The 25,845-nt window shown below is 42.9% G+C and overlaps 1 long non-coding RNA gene and 1 other non-coding gene across 3 annotated transcripts in view; one reads left to right on the plus strand and one right to left on the minus strand.

The window, feature by feature from the left end:
* Nucleotides 1–543: 543 nt before the first annotated feature.
* Nucleotides 544–25,845, minus strand: part of LOC106567934 (uncharacterized) — an 81,872-nt gene continuing 56,570 nt past the window's right edge. Inside the window, exons 3-4 of one of the 2 annotated variants that reach the window (XR_001320198.3) lie at nt 2,886–3,091; nt 544–1,488 (exon numbers count right to left, since the gene is read on the minus strand). This is a non-coding gene — a long non-coding RNA (uncharacterized LOC106567934). Of the gene's footprint in view, nt 3,092–25,845 lie in introns of both variants that reach the window. The other variant, XR_001320196.3, reaches the window with a different exon arrangement.
* Nucleotides 23,580–23,634, plus strand: LOC123726252 (U7 small nuclear RNA). The gene has a single exon (XR_006758644.1). It is a non-coding gene; the product is annotated as a U7 small nuclear RNA (small nuclear RNA).

Consider the following 25,845-nt stretch of genomic DNA (forward strand, 5'->3'; position numbering starts at 1 on the left):
GGTAAGGTCTTGTCACGATCGTTGTAATGAGCGGACCAAGGCGCATCGTGCGTAGAGTTCCACATACTTTATTACATAGTGAAACTTAACCATAACAACAAAGAATAAACAAACGTCCAGTACAGCGCTCACTTGGGCACTAACTGAAAACAATATCCCACAACACAGGTGGAAACAATGGGCAACTTAAGTATGATCCCCAATTAGAGACAATGATAAACAGCCGCCTCTAATTGGGAACCATACAAATACCAACATAGAAATAGAAACGCTAGAAACCCCCCTAGTCACGCTCTGACCTATACACCATAGAGAACCCAGAGGGCTCTCTATGGTTAGGGCCTGACAGGTCTACACCTGTTGTATTCGGCGCATGTGACAAATAATATTTGATTTGTTTTCCTTATATGAACTGTAATTCAGCAAAATCTTTGAAATCGTTGCATGTTACGTTTATATTTTTGTTCAGTATATATGACCAGGGTTGAAAATATACAGTAGGCTATAGAGATCCTTAGAAATACCAAAAGACAGACAAATGTGTAATATTAATCTGTTTATTTTCACCCAATTTGTAATGACATTTTACACTGTTTGCATTCAATCATTTGAATGTTTAAAAAAAACAAAAAACATGTTTATGTAACAACATAATAAAATACAAAATATTGGACGAAATCATATGCTGTAAAGCTCAAGATATAACGTGTATCTCAAGAAGCATTACATTATCACTATATAGTCATAAAGGCTCTTACAAAGAAAAAAGCCAAAAGTACCAAACATTACCCAAACTCCCCTTGTGTGTTTGTGAGAGAGAATACATTTGTTCTTGCTTTTTGGATACATGATGTGCGCTTGACATAACGTATCTAGTCGGGTGTTTAGGCATTAAAGGCCCAGTGCTCTTTGCTAAGAAGCAATTTTTTTTTTTTTTTACCATTTTACTTAAAAAATAATCTCAGTAAGGTACTTAATTGTTACCCAGAAATTATATTTGATATTGAGAATAAAACAACTGCATTGGACCTTTAATACATATACAGCGCATTCAGAAAGTATTTAGACCACATGACTGTTTCCACATTTTGTTACGTTACAACCTTATTCCAAAATTGATTACATTATTTATTTTTCCATATCAGTCTTCACCCAATGACATAATGACAAAGCAAAAACAGTTTTCAAAAATGTGTGAAAATGTATAAAAAATTAAAAACACATATCTAAGTATTCAGACCATATGCTATGAGACTCGAAATTGAGAACAGGTGTGTCCTGTTCCATTGGTCATCCTTGATATGTTTCTATAACTTGATTGGAGTCCACCTGTGTTAAATTCAATTGTTTGGACATGATTTGAAAAAGGCACACACCTGTCTATATAACGTCCCACAGTTGACAGTGCATGTCAGAGCAAAAACCAAGCCATGAGGTTGAAGGAATAGTCCGTAGAACTCCGAGACAGGATTGTGTCGAGGCATAGATCTAGGGATGGGTACAAAAACATTTATTCAGCATTGTCCCCAAAAATACAGTGGCCTCCATCTACTGTATGAAGTGTGGAACCACCAAGACTCTTCCTAGAGCTGAGAGATGAGTTCCTCTGTGAGAGTTCCTCTGTGGAGATGGGAGAACCTTCCAGAAGGAAAACCATCTCTGCAGCACTCCACCAATCAGGCCGTTAGAGTAGCTAGATGGAAGCCACTCCTCAGTAAAAGGCACATAACAGTCCACTTGGAGTATGCCAAAAGGCAGCTAAAGACTCTCAGACCATGAGAAACAACATTTTCTGGTCTGATGAAACCAAGATTGAACTCTTTGGCCCGAATGCAAAGAGTCACGTCTGGAGGAAACCTGGCACCAATCCTACGGTGAAGCATGGTGGTGGCAGCATCATTCTGTGGCAATGTTTTTTCAATGGCAGGGACTGGGAGACTAATCAGGATCGATGGAAAGATGAACAGAGCAAAGTACAGAGAGATCCTTGATGAAAACCTGCTTCAGAGCACTCAGGACCTCAGACTGGGACGAAGGTTCACCTTCCAACAGGACAAAGACCCTAAGCACACAGCCAAGACAATGCAGGAGTGGCTTCGGAACAAGTCTCTGAATGTCCTTGAGTGGCCCAAAACATTCCGGACTTGAAAGTGATCAAACATTTCTGGAGAGACCTGAAAATAGCTGTGCAGCGATGCTCCCCATCCAACCTGACAGAGCTTGAGAGGATCTGCAGAGAAGAATGGGAGAAACACCCCAAATACATATGTGCCAAGCTTTTAGCATCATATCCAAGAAGACTCAAGGCTGTAATTGCTGCCAAAGGTGCTTGAACAAAGTACTGAGTACTTCTGTAAATGTGTTATTTTTTACTCATTGTGTGAAAAAATGTCTAAAAACCTGTTTTTGCTTTGTCATTATGAGGTATTGTGTATAGATTGATAAGGGGAATTTAAAAAATGTAATCCATTATAGAATAAGGCTGTAACATAAAAAAATGTGGAAAAAGTGAAGAGGTCTGAATACTTTCTGAATGCACTGTACACTTAGCACCTTTTTGTTTCTATCTAGAACCTAAAAGGGTTCTTTGGCTGTCCCTATTGGAGAAACCTTTGACAAACTGTTTTTGGTTCCAGGTAGAACTAAAAAGGGTTCTACCTGGAACCAAAAAGGGTTATCCTATGGGGACAGTCAAATAACCCTTTTGGAACCCTTTTTTGAAGAGATTAGGTGTGTGTGTGTGTGTCTGGACAGTGTACGGAGTGTGAAGGGTCAGGCGGTGCCTCACCTCCAAAGCCCCTTGGGACATCTTGCCCTCCTTTCTCTTGTATTCCCCTTCCCTCCTCTCTTTCCTCCCTTTTTCTGCCTGTTCTCATTACCCTTACCTGCTGTCCTCCTCTCCTCTGTGTCGCTGACGTTCCTCTTGCCGTAAGCTCAGCCCGAACCCAGTGGCCCTGTCGCCTGGGGAACAGCCACTGCATACTAATGACAAGGGGAGAGGAGGAGAGAGCGTTCTGCTCTGCTCCGTCTGAGGAACGCCTCCCTTCAGCCACCCTGTCCCTTACACCTTGGCTACCTACTTCTCTTCATCCTGGGGAAACAGACAGAGAGGGAGAAAGAGAGAGAGAGGGGAGAGAGAGAGAGAACACAAGAGACAGAGTGAAATAAAGAGTGAGAGGGAAAGAGAGTTAGATAAAAAAGAGAAACAAGAAAAGAGAGAGAGAGGGAGATAGAGGCAGAGAGAGGGGACATACATCAGTGTTTTAAGTGACTGCAGTGGGACGGGGCAGACTAAAAGGTTGTCTGGTGTCTCCCTGTGCACAGTGGGCATCTAGGTCTGCAGAGCCACATGCCCCAAACGACTCTGGCTAATTACCCAGCTCCAGGCTGTCTGTCTGGCAGAGCAGCAGCCAACACGCCTGACATTTCTACTGACTCATGGCGAGACAATGCGCCATGTGGACCAAAATGGAGGAAAGTATAATTAAAACACAGAGACTAATATAATTAAAACACATAGACTAATGTTTCCAAATGTAAAATAATAATATGGTGAAACTGAGGGTAAGGTTCGAGATGTTAAAACTTCTTGGTGACAGGGGGCAGTATTCAGAAATTCAGATGAATACGTGCCCAAATTAAACTGCCTGCTTCTCGGGCCCAGAAGGTAGGATATTATATTATTAGTAGATTTGGATAGAAAACACTCTGAAGTTCCTAAAACTGTTTGAATTATGTCTGTGAGTATAACAGAACTCATATGGCAGGCAAAAACCTGAGAAAAAATCCAACCAGGAAGTGACTTGTAGTTCTTCTATCTAATCCCTGTTCAAACTACAGTGTCTGTGGGGTCATTTAGCACTTCCTAAGGCTTCCATTGGCTGTCAACAGCCTTTAGAAACTTGTTTCATCCGTCTACTGTTACTGGGCAGAGAATAGGAGCTCAGTCAATCAGTGGACTGCCTGGGACCAGTGAGTTGTTTACTGCGTGGGCACGTTGGCGTGCCTCTCCTTCTTTTTCCTCTGTAATGAATGCGCTATTGTCCGGTTGGAATATTATCTACGTTTTATGTTAAAAAGACCCTAAGGATTGTTTGTAAACATCGTTTTACATGTTTCTATGAACGGTAATGGAACTATTTGCCTTTTCGTCTCTGGTTCTGCGCTCTCGCGTTATGCCTTTGGATTAGTGACCTAAACACGCGAACAAAAGGAGGTATCTGGACATAAATATGGAGTATTTCGAACAAAACGAACATTTCTTGTGGAAGGGGAGTCCTGGGAGTGCATTCTGACGAAGATCAGCAAAGGTAAGGGAAGGTTTATAATACTAATTCTGAGTTTAGTTGACTCCAGAACTTGGCGGGTAACTGTATAGCTTGCTTTGATGGCTGAGCTCTGTACTCAGAATATTGAAAAATGTGCTTTCGCCGAAAAGCTATTTTAAAATCTGACACAGCGGTTGCATTAAGGAGTAGTATATCTATAATTCTTTCAATAACTGCTCCACAGTACCTAAACAAGAAAGGATAATGACAGCAATTAGTGAGAGAAGGAAAACCAGGAAAAAGGATGTTTACAATGACTGGAGGATGAACATTTCAGGAACATTCCGTGGAAAAAAGTAATTTGGATTCATATATCTGAGTTACACAAAGATTCAGGCAGAGTAATTCACATCGTACCATTCAGTGTGTGAAATATGAGTTTATTTTTTATTTTTACCTTTATTTAACTAGGCAAGTCAGTTAAAAACAAATTCTTATTTTCAATGACGGCCTAGGAACAGTGGGTTAACTGCCTTGTTCAGAGGCAGAACGACAGTTATTTACCTTGTCAGCTCGGGGATTTGATCTTGCAACCTTTCAGTTACTAGTCCAACGCTCTAACCACTAACCACTAGGCTACCTGCTGCCCCTGCCGTGAAATATGAGTGAACAGATTGTGTGTCCATGTGACCAACTGTGCATGGGTTGGGCAGTGCAGTGCACTCGAGGAAACACAAGGAACTTCCTCTGTCATGATTTCTTTGTAGTGACACAATGGAAGCCAGAATGCAGGATTGGTGTGTGTGTGTGTGTGTGTGTGTGTGTGTGTGTGTGTGTGTGTGTGTGTGTGTGTGTGTGTGTGTGTGTGTGTGTGTGTGTGTGTGTGTGTGTGTGTGTGTGTGTGTGTGTGTGTGTGTGTGTGTGTGTGTGTGTGTGTGTGTGTGTGTGTGTGTGTGTATGAATGTGTGTTTGTGCAGGTCTGTGTGCAGTATCTCTGGGACTAAGTCTACAGTCTCTTTATTGAACATGTCCTTGCCGGGTAAAAGGTACATTCATTGGTCCAAGTGTCTGGTGGCCAACTAACCAACGGGTTAAAAGCATTTCTCTGTGGCGACACAGCCAAGCCAGCTGTAGGTCACATTCAAGTCCCAGAGTCTAATTATCCCAGCCAGTTGCGGTTCAATAACTCCAGCAAGCCTGCAGCCAGATACCGCGTTTCCGTGGCAACACCTCTGACGAAGTGAGAGGCAGGGAGGCAACCGTGGATGTGGGGAGGAGGGAGGGAATGGGCGGGGTACCCAGCTAGAACACCATCTTGGGCCGCACTTACATAGATAGAATGCACACATAACACATGCACATAGACATGCACTCACTCATGCACGCACAGACACACACTCAGGCAAACTTAAAGTGCCAGTGGACATGCTAAGGTCTTTTAGTGAACAATAACCATATATTCAATACCACTGTCTAGACATCAGTGTCTCTATACTCCATCCCTATGCCTGTGGTTAAAACGATGTCTCAGTGCAGCCAGAGGTAGATACTGTCCATTCGATAGTGTGTTCACACTCCAATGTTCAACTTACTGTAATGAACTTTATTCCTGGCCACCGCTGGCCTGAGCATAAAAGGGAAAACTTGGCCCTTTGTGTTTTTGTGTCATTGATTATGGTTATATTGTCTAAAGTGCTAAATGGTATATTGTCTTTAGCACTACATTCCCCCCAAATGGATTAAAACAGAAAATTACATTTGCTTTAATGGGGACGAACACCGGGGTGTGTGCGGGGAAGTGTCATTTGTGTGGTTTTTGTGTGTTCAGGTGACTGGCTGGCTTCCTGCCGCAGTGTCTGGAAACTCAGACATAGTTCCCCCCCCGCCACACCCCGTGCCTCAGTGGTCCGTCCCCTCCACCCCCCCTACTCACCATGCAATCATACACACCTGCTGTTCCCCCCCATCTACCTGAGATAAGAGATCCACTGAGCTGCAGCTCCGCAATGCCTGACAATCAATGGTAGAAAACAAGACGATAATTCCTTTTAAATCCATCTGATTTCTGTGTCAACTCTGTCCAATCAAAATGTGCCCTCTTTAGAATAGAATGCAATCTTTTTCTTCATACACCCTGGGTCCGTCGGCGAACACACTTTAATTTAGAATAATCTGGAACCAGGGTTTATCCACGGCTGGTCAGGGATGGAATCAATATTTTCTGCTGCAAGAAACTGATGACTAACAGAGAACATGGAACTACATATTGAAAGATATTTATGTAAGAAATGCCTTGATGAATGTGGTTCGCAGTATATCACACATTTTTGCTGAGCCAGAGATTCTGAATGCAGTACAAAATGTCACACTGGTTGTTAAATGGAAATAGAAATGGATAGATGGTTGGAGTTTCACTCAATACATTTATTGTGTCAGAGGCATATTTGATCTCCTTTTTGTTAAACTACACTATCCAGGCCTCTTCCTAAATGTCTGAATGCACTAATATGTATCCTAATATGTCCAATTCCAATCCATATTACTAGAGATTTATATGGTTTAATTACTCTAAATCAGTGGTTCCCAACCTTTTTCGATTACTGTACCACCAACTGAATTTTGCTCTGCCCGGAGTACCCCTGAAGTACCTCCTCGTGCATTTTACCAGTAAGCCTATGGTGTCATGAGTCTTCAGTTGTCACTAGTTACCACAGCCACATAGTCAAAATTGGCAATATCTAAAAAAAAATGCATGATTTCTTCATTTAAGGTTAGTGTTAGGCATAAGGTGAGGTTAGGGTTAGGTTTAACATCAGATTTTAAGAAGATAAATTGTAGAAATAGGCAGGATTTAGCCATATGTATGACTGTGTCTGTGATTGTGGTAACTAGTGATGACCTAAGTGTCACGCCCTGATCTGTTTCACCTGTCCTTGTGCTTGTCTCCACCCCCCTCCAGGTGTCGCCCATCTTCCCCAATTATCCCTTGGGTATTTATAACTGTGTTTTCTGTCTGTCTGGGCCAGTTTGTCTTGTTTGTTCAAGTCAACCAGTGGTTTGTCTCAGCACCTGCTTTTCTCCAGTTGCTCTTTTTTTGCATCCTGGTTTTGATCCTTGCATGTCCTGACTCTGAGCCTGCCTGCTGCCCTGTGCCTTTGCCCTTACTCTGGATTACCGACCTGGGCCTGCCTGCCATCCTGTACCTTGGCCCCACTACTCTGGATTATTGACCCCTGCCTGCCTTGACTTGTCGTTTGCCTGCCCCGGTTGCAATAAACATTGTTACTTCAACACAGTCTGCACTTGGGTCTTACCTGATACTAAGTCTTAGTACCCCTGGTTGGAAACCATTGCTCTATATGGTAAGAGGGGATTTTGATACATGACATAATGTAGAACTGCTGTTGCTGATGATCAATGGGAGAAATTACAACACAGTATGTTTACCTCTTTAACTTGAGGACCCACCTCCACAGTGGTTCAAGATAAAATCTCATTACATAAAGTCCAAACCAGCTTCAGACAAGAGGTCTGTCCTACTGTACCTTCTGTCTATATTTGCTTCAAAGGAATGAATTAGCATACCTCTTTTTTTTTTTTTTTACATAAATAATATAAACAGTTGCTGATGTCTAATGATACACATAAAGTGCCACAAGGTATGAGGTGGTTTCTTATTGGTCAGCACTGATAGTTTTTCCCTGCTCATTTTCAATGTTTCGTTTTCTTTGTTCATTTTCTTTTTGCAGAGTAAACAAACACTTCTCCATCAGAGGTCATCAACCTTCAACATATCAAAATGAGATGAGGGAGGGAGAGTTAATTGTTTGAATTGTGAATTGTCTAAATTTACAGGGATTTTACACTACATCTCAGAAACCTGCAATGTTTGAGCTATTCATTTATTTAAATGTGTCTGTCTTAAATTCTATCATTATCCCTTGTTCTCATTTGACGTTGTAGAATCCACTAAACATAGGAAGACGATAGAGGAAGACCAAAGATATAATTCTCAACTTGTAGCCTGGAGATAACCAAAAGTCATATCCAGAATTCTCTTTTACTCTATTTTTGGATTCTCTCCATGCTGTAGCACAGCATTTTAGCCTTTGAGGCTACTGTACTGCATTTCAGTGCCAAATAAATCCTTCTAATTTGCACCAGTTTCTAATTGTAAAATAACTTGAAATTTCACAAGTTTTCTAGGGCTAGGCTATTCCCTATTGAACAGTGTTAAAGGCTAAAGCCCTGAGGGTTGCTGAGATGATTTCACTGTGTAATATATTTATGTATTGACTCCTTCAGATGAGGATATGGGCTGAGAAGAGCAGGGCAGCCAGCCTGCTTTGAAAGTGTTGTGGGAGCTAGCAGCCTAGCGCTGAGTTGAAGATTTCATCAGTGGGTTTCCTACGAGTGCTAGCTGCCTCCGTGCCTGCCAGGCTTCGCCACGTGTCAGACACATCCTAATAAAACTGTCTAACTGTTTTGTGGGCACCAGCTCTGCACTCGCTGCGCCGTGTCTGACTGCTTGGTATTCATGGGGGCATGGCACTCACTCCTTTAGCTGTTGCTGGGGGCTCTGTGGCACAGACACAGACTGATTAGTTGGCATCAGCACTGTTCACTATGAACACCAAACAGGGAGTAGATAGGGAAAAAACATAATTAGTGAGTGAGTGTGTGTGTGAGAAAGAGAGAGGGAGCGGGCATAGAGAGAAAATCAATTGTTTTGAAACTGCATTTCTAATGTGGGTAATTTAGTAGAAATTCGTTTTTTATAAAAGCAAGCTGCCTCGGGAAAAGCAGAAAGTAAAAAAAATTAGGTCAGCTGTGAGGGTGAATGAATTTACATCTCTTTAACAGAGATCAGTGTTAAGGACAGGGGGAATTTGTATGAGTTTGTAATTAGATTGTCTTGGTCAAAAGTTTTGATTTTGTATAGTGACAAATAATGTGTTTTCATTTGACATCCTATCTGAAATCTTCTCCATCTCCCTGAATTAAGATGAATTCCTGAGGGCCTTTCCTTTATTTCAAGGAAGTCGATAATTTGACATGGAATAAGGTTTATAAAAAGCCTTTACACATGTATGAAACATGCCTGAAATAAGTTAGGGCTAGAAATTCATCAACTATGCAATGCAAAATACTTCATTTATCTTATTTTTATTATAATATATAGGTAAACTGCTTTAACATCACCTAGTTTCCATAATAATCTTGTAGATCTTTACATATAATGTTGGTAAATAAATAAAACCAATTCAGAAAACAATATGGTAAACTGTTTACATGGATAAACAATGTTATGTGCTGAACAAACGTGTATTATAATTCCATATAGTGTAGAATTTATAGTGCAAACACAGTAATTCATAACTGTTTATTTAAAAAAAAAACGCTTTGTCTCATATAGTTAACATTGATGATTGCAAATGTTTCCATTAGAAGAGTATTTTTATTCCTAACTTCAGGTTTGCTGGGTTGGGGTTCTTAACATGTAATTGAGTCTTCAGGGGAACTTATTTCTATCAATTTAGTTTCACATCATAAAGCAGTTGCAGGGATGGTCAAATTAAAGCATGCTTTCAGATGACTTCATACATTACTGAAAGATGAACTTGAAGAAATATCTGTCTGCTATACAGTCAGGTCCATAATTATTGGCACAATTGATAAAGATGAGCAAAAAAGACTGTATAAAATAAATAATACAAATACTGAGCTATAATGCATGCAAAAAAAGTGAAATTATATCATTTTTATACTAATACAACAAATAATAAAATACATCTCAAAAAGATAACTTTTTCAAAAATTCGATGAATTTGAACACATTAGGAGGGATCTTAGATCATCATCTTTCCAGATCCTTGATATCCTACATCTGCGCTTATGGACTGCCCTCTTCATTTCACACCACAGGTTTTCAATGGGGTTCAAGTCCAGAGACTGAGATGGCCATTGCAAAATTTGGATTTTGTGGTCAATTAACCATTTCTTTGTGGATTTTGATGTGTGCTTGGGGTTTTTGTCTTGCTGGAATATTTGTCAGAGGCAACCAGGTTTTTGGCTAAAATGTCCTGGTACTTGGTAAAGTTCATGATGCCATTGACCTTAACAAGGGCCAACAGGACCAGTGGAAGCAAAATAGCCCCATAACAAAAATGCACCACCATATTTTACTGTAGGTATGAGGTACTTTTCTGCATATGCTTCCGATTTTGGACACCAAACCCACCACTGGTGTGCGTGGCCAAGGGTTCTATTTTCATGTCATCTGACATGGCCAAGATCTTTGGCATCGAAAAACGAAGCATATATGCAGAAAAGTTCTTCATACACCTATGGTCAAATATGGTGGTGGATCTTTGATGTTATAGGACTATTTTGCTTCCACAGGTCCTGGGGCCCTTATTAAGGTTAACGACGCCATGAACTTTACAAAGTACCAAGACATTTATAGCCTAAATAAACTAGTAATTTCATAAATAAAACAAATAAATTAAATAGCTCAGGTCTTGAAAATACGGCCAACCTTTTTCCCCTCCGTATCCACAATGTGTGTAAATGAGGCCCATACAGATGACTTGCCTGTAGTTTTTTCCTCCCTGTACTCTCTTTCATTCAGTTTCTTCTTCGCATCAGCAAAGAATGACTCCGTGTTTCAGAAACTCACTTTATATAGACTGGGGACTATCACTCTTTCCCGCTGCAGCGTCCTCCTCTCCCGTAACAAGTAGCCTATTTTACTCTGCGTCATTTGCAGTGGCTAGTTTTCATAAAGCGAATACCATTATGCAGTTTTGTCACAAATTTATATTTTATTTTGACACATTAGGTTCGATGAAAGGGGAACCCCTGACAATCATTTAAGATAATAAAATATAGGCTACATTACAGTAGACAAACGAAAAACAAAGAAAAAAATCTTTCTTCAATATAATAATTCAGAAGGTTAAACTCATAAAAGTGTCGACAACATGGCTTTATTTTGTAGTCTTACTGTAGGCCCGCCAGGCTGGAGTAGATGTGTTCAAAGATGCCCTCTGATGGTTCGCACAAGCATTAATGGCAACGGTGGCTGACAGCAAAATACTATGACGTCACACACTGTAACGTGCAGTACCGTACCATGGCATACCGCAGTGTATCGCGATATGACGCAACTACTAAGTGAGGACCCACTGTAAGGGCGATCATACATTGTACACATAGGGATGTGAGCGAGGGCTAAATCATTAGTAAAGCTCATCAAGAAAGAAATCTACGTTTTAATTTCACTACCAACAATGCTTTCTTTCGGTCCCCCTTCCTCATCCCCCTTTTCTCTCTCGGTCTTCCCCTTCCTCCCTTTCCCCATACATCCTGATGTGTGTCACATTGATGTCAGCAGCTGTTCCATCCCGACTCCACCCTTGGCAGGCACATTGGGTTGCTACTGTAGTCGCTCATGCCCTCCGCCAGCGTCCCAAGAGCCTAACCCGTGATTTTTCATGAAGAGAGCTCACAAGTTAGGGTCTCAGGGAGCAGGAGAAGTACAACAGGGTCCTGGCACTGAGGAGCCGCACACAGTCAGTCGGTCGGACAGGGGTGTGAGCAGCATGGCACACTTCTCTCACTACCACCACCCCTTGGTGCCTCCCTCCTGCCCCAAAACCACCTCCACGTGTCTGTCTGGCCAGTGTCCTGTCCGTTCTGACCGCTTGGGTAATGTGCTGAAAGACTTGGTCAAACAACAGTCGCCTGCTGTGGAAGAAAAAAAGTCCCCATTTTTCCCCTCCTTCACTGCAGATAACTTATTCCTTCATTTCAGAGAGCTCAAGTAAAAGATAAGCTGAATGCTCCGCACACAAAGAAAGGCATAGACAGACGTATCAGAACACACAAACGCCACAAACACAATAAATTGTAACACCACAGCAACAAGATAATAATAGCAGAGACAAAGATGAAGAAGGCGATATAAGAGAGGTCAAAGAGAGGAAAAGAGAGCAATAAGGTTCGCTGGAGACGATCAGAGTTACATTTTCCACGTCGCAGGGCAGAGCCAGGCTCAGACAGGCGAGCCAGCACTCTCTGCTCTGCGCTAACTAGCCTTTGTGCTGGCAGAGGAAAGCCCCCCAGCCAGGCACAGTCTCGCCTCTTTGTCCTCTGAGCGTCGACATGCACGCGGATCATCAGTCTACATCTCCTTCTCCCCCTTGGGATGGATGGCCCCAGTGCTGACCACTGCACCGGACCCTCCAACCCGTCGCCTGCACTGACCGCTGCTGATCACCACAGCCACCGCCAGGGAGGAGAGCTGACCACCTGACGGCCCCAGTCTGAGGGCTTCCATTACGGGGGTGACCGGAGACTCTAACCCCCCCCCCCCTCCATGGATAGCCTCAGTCATAAATGAAATAATAAGAAAATGTATCATTACGTGACGCCACCACTCTCTTGGCTGACCAGCTTTTGCGGAAGTGGCAGGTAAAAAGCGATACTAACCAGAGTAAGATAATAACAAAAGAAACCCAGAGCAGAGCATCTTCCAGAACTCGTGCTCCCCCACTCCACGCATCTAACTGCACCCCCTCCCCCCCTTCACACACACTGCTGTCTCTACTGCTAACAGTCTCCCCCTGCTTACACCCAATCCCCCTCGCCCCACTGCCATGGTGGCGAGCTCTGCACGGTACAGAAATAAGTTGTCACCACCACAGAGCCGAACAACAAGCCACATTCAGTCACAGAGCTTTCCTCTCATCACAAATACAGAGTTCAGACACACACCGAGTACAGACACAGGCGGTGGTAACCAGAGCCACACAATCATATTGCCATGAAAGAAACCAAACTGCCCTGTCATGAATCTTAACAAAGCACCGCAGCCAAAACATTTACATGTCATTTTCACCCCTTGTTCACCCTACACAAACCCTCCTCACCCCTCCCCCCTCCCAACTCCTCCCACTAATAGTTAGATAGATGCCTTTCTCAGGGGAACGGGGAGCAAAGCGGACGCTTCCGGAAACGCGAGTGTTCTTTCTGTCGCCTCGCGCCTCGCCTCACACACTCCTCCGTGTCCGTGCCGACTACGCCTCTGTCATCTATCTTTAAGCGAGGGATGAGGGGGAAAAGGAGAGAAAAAGTAGCAGGGAAAAAAGAAAAACAGAAAGGGAGATGCTGAGGAGTCCGGGGCTGAGCCAGACGCAGGTCAGTGAGGTGGGACACCTCTCCTCCCCCTTCTCCCCCTCCTCCACCCCCCCTCCCCTCACCACTTGCATCATCAGCTCCATCTCACCTCCCCCCTTAGGCTCCAGGACCACCAGCCGTGTCGTGACAGTGATCTACCCTGTTTTTTTCCACGTAGGTCCAACACCAACACCACAGTGACAACAGGGCCATCACAAGAAAATGGTGATGCCAAAACATTTTGTCTCCCAAAACACTGCCCACATGCTATTCCCATCACCCCCTCCTCCCCATCCCCAGGTCTCTACCTGTCTGCTCGTCTCTGTGACTCCCGTCTGTGGCTGCTTACTCGCCCAGAGTGGTACTACGCTACGGCAGCGGGAGTCTGCAGCTATAGCCCTCCCTCTCTCTCTCTTTTTCTCTCTCTCACTCCCATACAACCTCGGCTGGCGCACACGTTCCACCTGTGCTGATGATCAATTCCAACGCCTGGCTGGTTGGCCAAGGAGCAAGATGCTCTAAAGTGGCTCATGCTGTCACACAACAGACACACAACACAAGGCATACTGACAAATAACACAGAGTACGGACGCCATCACAGACGTGTAAACACAAAACTCAGACACAGTCGTTGACAAAACAGTAGTACACAGACAAATTGACAAGGACAACAGACCAAAAACTCCAACAGACACTGTCACAGTCCCCCAACACACAAGATACAGACACCGACAGACAATGACAGGGTCACCTAACACTGAAAACTGACACTGTCACAATATTATGACCTAAGCGCTGATGCGTGCACACCGACAGATGACGGTCTGACAGGACTGTATTTCATCAGTCAGACCATACAAAGTACAGCATAACAGCTTTATAAAAATATTCAATAGATACTCAATTAACAGCATACACCTATAGAGATGCTGAATGACACACAAGCAGAAAAAAAATCACAGAAATCACAGGACATGATTGTTTGTGAGTTCTCTGCTTGGATAGGTTTTGGACAGAAGTGGCTAAACCTAAACTCAAGCATTCTATCTGTTTCTCTCTTTCTTGCAGCCCGTCTATCTATGCCCTTAAGACTCCACACCACATCCACACTACAGTGCTGCAGTTAATAAAGAAGGACCTTTAGCAAAACCATTCCGTCATACTGTAGACTCCCTGCTGAATAGTGATTAGTTAGAGACATATAGTCTCACATAGGCTATCTGTACGTCTTTTTCCTGCACACTCCAACAGCGTTCAAGCTTCACTGTCCTCCCCATCCGAAACACTAAAACGATACGAGACACAGCAAATGGAACGAAGTCATAAGACAGAGCAAAACAAAGGAGCAGACAACGTGTTTTTCTTCTCTATCTGAATGAGATCTGCCCTTGGCGGCACATCCTAAATTCAGAGCCCCCGATCTATCAACCTCAACACCCTGGGTGGATTAGGGTTGCGACCCCGTACAACAAAGAGGGGAAAGGTAAAGGGGGCCTGCAAATATCATCATTGATTGGTTATTTGCTTTTATTCAAAACTGCGAAAACCCCACGTCATGGCTTTGCTGCAATGCAGAGATCCTTCAGAAAAATCACTCTGGTGCCTCACACACAGGCATCTGTATTTGAGCTCAGAACAAGGTCAAGACCAAGAACGTCAACAGTTAAAAAATATGGTATATTACATTATCTTCCTCCTGTAGCCAACGTCACTACCATGGCAAGGTTGAAGTCTATATGCGAGTGGGTAAGGGTTAGTCCATTGGCTCATAGCAGGCATGGTGATGGCGATGGTGATGCTGGGGGTAGGGGTGTATGAGAGAGGGGAGAGAGAACAACGGGTGGGAGGAAGAAGGGGAGAGAAAACGAGGGGAGGAAGGGAGAGGGGGAGAGAGGACTGGTGATCAATCAGCTTCATTACAGCCGTGTCACTGTAAAGTCTGGAGCTACCGCTGCCCCGCCTGCACACAGACCTGCACAAACACACATTCATACACACACACAGACACACACACACACACACACACACACACACACACACACACACACACACACACACACACACACACACACACACACACACACACACACACACACACACACACACACCACCGTGCTTCCTTAGACGCTCCAATCAGTGAAGAGCTAACCCCCCCTCCAACACACACACGGCTAGACATCACGCTTTGACCCTCCTCTCCTTCCCCCTCCTCCTATTCCCTCTCCTCCCGTTTCCCCATATCCTCTCCGTTTTTCAAGTCTAGACTGTATAGCGAATCTTGGAATACCACGGTTGGTCGTTTTTTAACTGGCTGAGGAAACGTGTACAATGTCATAAACATGAATGACCCTGGGTTGTCTTTAATAAATTAAAGTAAAAATCTAAAGGATGAAGGAATGTGAGTAGCAGGCTGGTACAGTAAATACATCCCCTCAAGCCTCTATGATGCAGCAATGATATAAAAGAGAATGTTGTCATGACAGGAGTACAATGATTTACACCACAGAAATAACCAGACTTCTATTTCTCAAAGAACCCCAAAAAGAACTTGCAGCGGAAGGCAGTGCAGACAATGACTTTGAGAACCATTATGCACTATCAAAATGCTATGACACCACCCATTTTACGATAAGTCTGAAATCAGATAACGGTGTCTTACGACACGCGTCAATCACACAGGTATCTAGGCAGGAAGACAGACTGGCTGGCTGGCTGGCAGGCAGGCAGGCAGGCAGGCAGGCAGGCAGTACCAGTACCAGTACCAGTGGTGGCGAACAGGGAATGTGAGTAGCACAGGGGGGCAGGGGAGGCCAGAGATTGAGATGCACAGTGCCTCCCTAGCCTTTCCCTCCTCTCATCAGCCAGCGGGACATTAATGACCATCATGTCTTGTCACACTAGCTGACTGGCAGTCGAGGTGGGCGGACTGGTGGGACCAGTCAGAGGACCCTGCCCTTGCCCCTGCTCTTCTCGATCAATACCATTGATCTGTCCCAGGGGTCAAGGGGCAAGAGCATATCGATAGGGGAGAGTGGCTGACGCAGCAGCAGGCCGAGGAGAGAAGAGGAGGATGAGAGGATAGGAGGGGGGGCTGAATGAATCCAGACAGATCAATGACACACCCGTCTGCCATGGATGTGTTATGGTTATTCATTTGCCATTAAACTAATCACATTAAGGGGATATCTCATCTTAAGGAAAAATACTAGCAGCCATGCAGAGACCACACCAAATCACAGTCTGCTACAGCCATGCGAAGTGGGGAATTTGTAGAGAATTAGTAGCTACCTGTCTGGCCAGTGACAGCAGTGGCAGGATCTAGTCCCTCATGTTTTTATTTTCTATCAAAGTCTCTGGTGTTTACTGAGGGCAGAACCAGCTGACCAATGGCCTTGTTGAAACGGCCCTCACTCAGACAAAAGCATGAATTAATTGAATTTGCTTATGTGTGTGCGTGCATGGGTATTATGTCCAACAATAGACTTAATAAAAATACTCAAGATACACTTCTCTTATTAATAGGGTTAATTTTTTTACACATGCGTAGTGGCTAAAAAATATTCCACAACGATAACATCAAGAGGTCAACATTGCTTTTGCTAATGGAGCTGGACCTGGCTTAAGCTAAGAGAGATTTTGATATTCACACATTTCATTCCTGTGTACAGATGACATAAAATTGAGGGTCCTCGCTATCTCAGTTCCTTGGGATGTCCCTACCACATTGAAGTTTACATTTAAAATTGTTAAGGTAAGGATTAGAGCTAAGGTTAGGGTTAAGGTTAGGGCTTAGGGTAGGGACATCCAAAGGATCCCGGGATAGCACAGCAACAACCTTAAATTGATATGTGGCAAGAAATAAAGATAACTTTTTTTGATGGTAAATTGCATTTGATAAGAAGACAATTACATGCCTCCTCACTAATATAATTTGCTTGGAAAATATTTAATCTTTACAATTTTGCCTGGCATGACACAAATTAAGTAAATAAATGCTGCTAGCATGACCTAGAATGCAGGATATATCCTTAATACAATGAAATCAGTCCAAGGATCTTGGAGCAACTGGCCTATTACAGAGCTCTCTCAGTCAGTGTGCTGTTCTGTTAAGGAGGCCTTGGTTGGTGCAGTCTTTCCCCAAGTCTCTCCTCTCCTATCTAATCCCATGATTTATTTGTCCAACCATCCCATAAATGGAGGCGCAGCTGGAACCAATGACTCCTACCCTGCTTGGCCTGGCCGCTGAGCCAGCTGGACCAGGGAGCGCTGAGGCAGCAGAATTCTCCAGGACCACGGTTCTCTTCGCCTTGGCCCCACTAGTTAGCTACATCTGGACGACCCATTCAGTTCAGAGGTGAGGAAAGATGGAGAAAAACTGAACTCTTAAAATAAACTCTGGGCTCCGGCCCAACGCAGCTTGGCTCCTCTAGTCTGTTTAATAACTGTGTGTGGAGGGTTGAGGAGGAACAGTATGAAGCCAACCTAGGCTTTTGAGTACCTGGCTGTAATTTGAAAAACGTATGTGTATAGTACATACTACAACAGAATTATATTTGTTTCTGAAAAACTCAAGTGAAAAGTGAGAAGATAAATCAACAAAAAATGTGTCTATAATTGGGACTGGAATTAAGACATACAGTATTTCACATTAAGTCTCTTCCAAAAATTCAGACATGGTTAATTGAACGTTCTCCACATCATTCAGAACATGAAACTAGATCCTTTCACTCAGTCTGAGCCCCAGAGGGCCAGACCGACTGAAGTGCAACACTATAGTGGTTGACTTGACAGAGCAGAGCAGTCACCACACAGAGATCCCACCCCAGCAGGAGAGTCAGCTAGGAGGCCCCATGCAGATAAAAGGCCCTTCCTCTTGGGGTTTCCAGGGTTTTAGCAGGATCAAGCTAAACAACACACTGTCAACCTGTTGGCATTGTGAGTCATCTGAGGCTGAGGGGGATCGTTGAGCCTACATAGAGAGGCCTCTCACGCTCTGCCATTGAACACCCATTAATATCACTCTGCATTTGTTTGGCCCCTAATTGATAGCTGCTAAGTCCCTTTCACTGGGCGGCCTGTGTTGATAAGAGGCTCCATCAGCTGAGAGGCTCTCGGAGGCCCTATAGGCTAGCTGTTGAGATACTGCTGCAGGGCTGTGGTTCTGGGATGGAGCAGGATGCTCCAAGTAAGTGGAAGGTTCTGTCAGGTTAGGGCCGTTATGGGTTTAGTACTATGTTTGAAAGGACCCTGGTCTTTACCAAGACATCTTGATCAAGACATCTTGGTCTCGCTGTAATGATATCAGTGTTCTGGTATTGGTAAAGCCGTGAATAGCAAACCAAAGTATGAATAAAGTCATAGTGGATTGGATAGCTAAGGTTGAGTTGGAGTGCCAATCTGACTCCCACATCCACTCTAGAATGGAGAGATTGCTTTCCAACTACTGACAGTGTAAGTGAAAGAGACAATAGTATCCAACGATACCATAGCAGCAGTGTACTATATATGAGAGGTTTACATTAATCAACAAAGCCAAAAAACAATGACATGGTGTTCTGATGAAGAAAGGAATTACAGCAACACCCTCTTGCTTTCAAATCAAACTTTATTTGTCACGTGCCGAATACAACAGGTGTAGACCTTACCGTGAAATGCTTACTTACAAGCCCTTAACCAACAATGCAGTTTAAGAAAGAGTTAAGAAAATATTTACTAAATAAAGGAAAGTAAAAATAATTGAAAACAAAAATTAAAAAAAGGTACAGGAGGTACCGGTATCGAGTCAATGTGCGGAGGTACAGGTTAGTCGAGGTAATTTGTTCATGTAGGTAGGGGTAAAGTGACTAAGGAGAAAAAAATGTATGAAATGTATGCATTCACTACTGTAAGTCGCTCTGGATAAGAGCGTCTGCTAAATGACAAAAATGTAAAAATGTAAATGACTATGTACAGATAATAAACAGCGAGTAGCAGCAGTGTAAAAACAAAGGTGGTGGGGGTCAATGTAAATAGTGCGGGTGGCAATTTGATACATTTTTCAGCAGTCTTATGGCTTGGGGGTAGAAGCTGTTAAGGAGCCTTTTGGTCCTAGTCTTGGCGCTCCGGTACCGCTTGCTGTACGGTAGCAGAGAAAACAGTCTATGACTTGGGTGACTGGAGTCTTTGACAATTTTGGGGGCTTTCCTCTGACACTGCCTAGTTTATAGGTCCTGGATGGCATAAAGCTTGGCCCCAGTGATGTACTGGGCCGTACACACTAACCTCTGTAGCACCTTACTGTCAGATGCCGAGCAGTTGCCATACCAGGCGGTGATGCAACCAGTCAGGATGCTCTCAATGGTGCAGCTGTATAACTTTTTGAGGATCTCGGGACCAATGCCAAATCTTTTCAGTCTCCTAAGGGGGAAAGGGTGTTGTTGTGCCCTTTTCACGACTGTCTTGGTATGTTTGGAACATGATAGTTTATTGGTGATGTGGACATCAAGGAACTCGAAACTCTCGACTCTCTCCACTACAGTCCTGTTGATGTTAATGGGGGCCTGTTCGGCCCTCCTTTTCCTGTAGTCCACGATCAGCTCTTTCGTCTTGCTCACATTGAGGGAGAGGTTGTCTCTGACCTCCTCCCTATAGGCTGTCTCATCGTTGTCGGTAATCAGGTCTACCACTGTTGTGTCATTAGCAAACTTAACCTGTTAGGGCTAGAGGGCAGTATTTGCACGGCTGGATAAAAAAATGTACCCGATTTAATCTGGTTACTAATCCTACCCAGTAACTAGAATATGCATATACTTATTATATATGATAGAAAACACCCTAAAGTTTCTAAAACTGTTTGAATGGTGTCTGTGAGTATAACAGAACTCATTTGGCAGGCAAAACCCTGAGACATTTTCTGACAGGAAGTGGATACCTGATGTGTTGTATTACCTTTAAACCTATGCCATTGAAAAACACAGGGGCTGAGGAATATTTTGGCACTTCCTATTGCTTCCACTAGATGTCACCAGCCTTTACAAAGTGTTTTGAGTCTTCTGGAGGGAGATCTGACCGAACAAGAGCCATGGAACGATGATGGCCCATTAGACACCTGGCGCGCGAGTTCATGTTGGGTACCCTCGTTCCAATACGTTATAAAAGAGAATGCATTCGTCCACCTTGAATATTATTCATGTTCTGGTTAAAAAAGGCCCTAATGATTTATGCTATACAACGTTTGACATGTTTGAACGAACGTAAATATATTTTTTCCCCTCGTTCATGAAGTGAAGTCCGGCGGGCTTAGATCATGTGCTAACAAGACGGAGATTTTTGGACATAAATGATGAGCTTTTTTGAACAAAACTACATTCGTTATGGACCTGTGATACCTGGAAGTGACATCTGATGAAGAGAATCAAAGGTAATGGATTATTTACATAGTATTTTCGATTTTAGATCTCCCCAACATGGCGGCTAGTCTGTATCGCAACGCGTATTTTTCTGGGCGCAGTGCTCAGATTATTGCAAAGTGTGATTTCCCAGTAAGGTTATTTTTAAATCTGGCAAGTTGATTGCGTTCAAGAGATGTAAATCTATAATTCTTTAAATGACAATATAATATTTTACCAATTTTTTCTAATTTTAATTATTTAATTTGTGGTGCTGACTTGAATGCCGGTTATTGGAGGGAAACGATTTCCTGAACATCAACGCCACAGTAAAACGCTGTTTTTGGATATAAATATGAACTTGATAGAACTAAAAATGCATGCATTGTCTAACACAATGTCCTAGGAGTGTCATCTGTTGGAGATTGTAAAAGGTTAGTGCATAATTTTAGCTGATTATATGGTTTTGGTGACGCCTGTCTTTGAATTGGCACAACATTACACACAACTCTTGTAAATGTACTGTCCTAACATACTCTAAATTTATGCTTTCGCCGTAAAACCTTTTTGAAATCGTAAAACGTGGTTAGATTAAGGAGATGTTTATCTTTCAAAGGGTGTAAAATAGTTGTATGTTTGAAAAATTTGAATTTTGACATTTATTTGGATTCAAATTTGCCGCTCTTGAAATGCACCTGCTGTTGATGGAGTGCACCACGGGTGGGACGCTTGCGTCCCACCTAGCCCATAGAGGTTAATGATGGAGTCGTGTTTGGCCATGATGGAGTCGTGGGTGAACAGGGAGTACAGGAGGGGACTAAGCACGCACCCCTGAGGGGCACCAGTGTTGAGGATCAGCGTGGGAGACGTGTTGTTGCCTACCCTTACCACCTGGGGGCAGCCCGTCAGGAAGTCCAGGATCCAGTTGCAGAGTGAGGTGTTTAGTCCCAGGGTTCTTAGCTTAGTGATGAGCTTTGTGGGCACTATGGTGTTGAACGCTGAGCAGTAGTCAATGAACAGCATTCTCACATAGGTGTTCCTTTTGTCCAGATGGAAAAGGGAGATTGAGATTGCATCATCTGTGGATCTATTGGGGCGGTATGCGAATTGGAATGGGTCTAGGGTATCCGGGATGATGCTGTTGATGTGAGCCATGACCAGCCTTTCAAAGCACTTCATGGCTACCAACGTGAGTGCTACGGGGCGGTAATCATTTAGGCAGGTTACCTTCGCTTTCTTAGGCACAGGGACTATGGTGGTCTGCTTGAAACATGTAGGTATTACAGACTGGGTCAGGGAGAGGTTGAAAATGTCAGTGAAGACACCTGCCAGTTGGTCCACGCATGCATTGAGTTCACATCCTGGTAATCCCTCTGGCCCCGCAGCTTTGTGAATGTTGACCTTTTAAAGGTCTTGCTCACATTGGCTACCGAGAGCGTTATCACACAGTCATCCAGAACAGCTGGTGCTCTCATGCATGCTTCAGTGTTGCTCGCCTCAAAGCGAACATAAAAGGTATTTAGCTCATCTGGTAGGCTCGCGTCACTGGGCAGCTCGTGGCTGGGTTTCCCTTTGTAGTCCATAATAGTTTTCAAGTCCTGCCACATCCGACGAGCGTCAGAGCCGGTGTAGTAGGATTCAATCTTAATCCTGTATCGACGCTTTTCCTGTTTGATGGTTCGTCTGAGGGCGTAGCAGGATTTCATATAAGCGTCCGGATTAGTGTCCCGCTTTCAGTAAATTTCTAATTCAGTATGAAATGTACTATAGACTAAGAAAATGGATCCACATATGCATTTTGTTCTCCTTTGTGGTGATCCGACTCATTTTACAAGCTGTGGCCGACTGCCAGAAAGAAAGAGAGAGCCAGAATCAGAGCCCTGATCTTAGTAGACAGACCTACAAGGCTGGGGCAGGTTTAAACCACAGACCAGACCGCATATCACTACTCCTCCCCATCGTCATTGTAGGGGACAAGGGCCCATAGATTATAACTAAGTCTCAGTGCATGGAAACATATAAACATACAGACTGTTCCCTCCCATGCTGAATAGTTTAAACATTACAGCAGTCTGTCTGCCTGCTGAAGCAGTTTGGGGAATGGCCTTGGTTCCAGGCAGGTAGTTAGGTGGGATAATCAAGCCACTAAACCCCTTGAGAAAGGCACTTAACCTGGTTGAACCTGGAAACTATATTCTGCAGTGCAAATGGATACGTAATAAAAGCTGTGGGCGATGTCAGTTGTTTTCTGGAACAAAAGCATCTGCTAAACAGAGAATCTCAGATTTATTATGATTATTACATTTCATACTTGATGTCTATGTCCAACCATCTGGGCCTCAAAGTGTGGCTGAGATTTGCCGCTCAGCTCACAGGAGATTGGTTGTGATAATGTCAACCCACATGAACAAATACTTACTATAGAATTCTGTAGTATACTGTAGAATTCTATACTACACTGTAGCATCCCTCGATCATGTGTAGTAATTACTATAGAACCCTGTAGTATACTGTAGAATACTACAGTTAATACTACTGTGTACTACAGTCTGCAAAAAAACACTACAGTAATGTCTGAAACAAGTTGTTTTACTGTAGTAATACTACAGTATTTAATTTGCATATACCCCCCATATCTCAATTTGTACCGCCCATAAGTGAAAAACCTACATGCCAAGTATAGACCATATTGTGTTCCCTACAGGTTATAGAAAAGAGCAGAAGCTCTGAACTATCCATTCTGACCGCAGTCCTAGAGGTTATGGACAATTTTCTCTTTTAGTATTTGTCCAGTAGGTTCCCTCAAGGAGAAAGCCCCCACTTATATGTCAAAGATAATACAACAAAAACACTATAGTAAATAATACAGTTGCCTATACTAAAGTCTGAAAAAACACTACAGTAATTATTATAGTATATGCTACAGTTTTTTTACTATAGTATGCTACAATAATATCTGCAAAACACTATAGTAAATACTACAGTATACTACAGTCCACAAAACACTACAGCTGTGTTCAAATACCCATACTAACATACTTACTATACTATACTACATACTATATACTGTACTATTAGTTAATTTTATTATACTGTAAATGAACAGTCTCCTTTCAGTTGAGTGTACTAGTGCTTTGCCTGTCTACCAGAAGTTGATGCTGTTGCTATGCAACTTCTTTCTAGTTTGTTAGCATAGCTAACAAATTACTAGCCAGACATCTTACGACTTATTTGACAGTGTCCATTGAGAACGCACAATGACTATACCACCTAGCTAAGCTAAGAATGCCGTGAATAATCAAGTCAATAAACATTGGGTAGTTAGTTAGATAGCATATAGTTAATACTGGCAAGTTGGATGTACAAGTAGCCAACTAACGTTAGAACAGTAGCTAGCTAACAATACCGGTACATACAAGCAACTGCTGTAATGATATGCAGTTCATAAGGCTAGCGTAGCTAACAAATTGTCAGACAACACAACGTGTAACGTAACTTATTTGAAAAGGCATTACTTTATTACATTACTGAACATTTTCTTAACATTTGTCATAATTAGCCTTCCCTGTAGCTCAGTTGGTAGAGCATGGTGTTTGCAACACCAGGGTTGTGGGTTCGATTCCCACGGGGGGCCAGCACAGTAAAAAAAAAAAAAAAAAAAAAAAAAAAAAAAAGTATGAAATTGTATGAAATGTATGCATTCACTACTGTAAGTCGCTCTGGATAAGAGCGTCTGCTAAATGACTAAAATGTAAAATGTAAAAAATGTAGTTAAAGCAATGAGTTTGGATCTGCTCGTCGGACTTCAGCTGCATTTTCTTCAAATCTGAAAATGTTGTGAAGCCATGCCCATTTTCTGAAGAATTGCATTATGGGCCCCAAAAGCTCAGAAATAGTTTCCACTGCTTGTATACTTCATATTTTGGCGAATTCAGTACGACATTCGGGATCATTTGGCATACTAAGTATACTATGACCAATAAGCATACTACATACTCAATTTATGTCACAAATAGTACAGATAGTGCGGTTAGTATGAGTATTTGAACACAGCTTACATAAGTATAGTAATACTCCAGTATTTATACTATAGTAAACTATAGTATATTGAACTAAAAGATTTTACTGAGTTACAATTCATAAGGAAATCAGTCCCGCCTTTCCTTTTCCGCCTTTCCTTCCAGTTCTCTGCTGCCAGTGACTGGAACGAATTGCAAAAATCGCTGAAGCTGGAGACTTTTATTTCCCTCACCAACTTGAAACATCAGCTATCTGAGCAGCTAACCGATCGCTGCAGCTGTACATAGTCCATCTGTAAATAGCCCACCCAATCTACCTACCTCATCCCCATACTGTTTTTATTTAATTTTCTGCTCTTTTGCACACCAGTATCTCTACTTGCACATCATCATCTGCTCATTTATCACTCCAGTGTTAATCTGCTAAATTGTAATTCTTCGCTACTATGGCCTATTTATTGCCTACCTCCTCATGCCACTGTATATTGACTTGTTTATTGTGTTATTGGCTTGTTTATTGTTTATTCCATGTGTAACTCTGTGTTGTTGTCTGTGTCACACTGCTTTGCTTTATCTTGGCCAGGTCGCAGTGGTAAATGAGAACTTGTTCTCAACTAGCCTACCTGGTTAAATAAAGGTGAAATAAAGAAAGAAAATGAAATACATTTATTGGGCCCTAATCTATGGATTTCACATGACTGGTAATACATATATGCATCTGTTGGTCACAGAAACCTTTATAAAAAAAGGTAGGGGCGTGGATCATAAAACCAGTCAGTATTTTGGTGTGACCACCATTTGCCTCATGCAGTGCGACACATCTCCTTCGCATAGAGTTGATCAGGCTGTTGATTGTGGCCTGTGGAATATTGTCCCACTACTCTTCAATTGCTGTGCAAAGTTGCTCGATATTGGCGGGAACTGGAACACGCTGTCGTACACGTCGATCCAGCCTTTCACAAACATGCTCAATGGGTGACATGTCTGGTGAGTATGCAGGCCATGGAAAAA

Source organism: Salmo salar, chromosome 13, assembly GCF_965601325.2.
Source record: "Salmo salar chromosome 13, fSalSal1, whole genome shotgun sequence".
Lineage (NCBI taxonomy): Eukaryota > Metazoa > Chordata > Actinopteri > Salmoniformes > Salmonidae > Salmo > Salmo salar.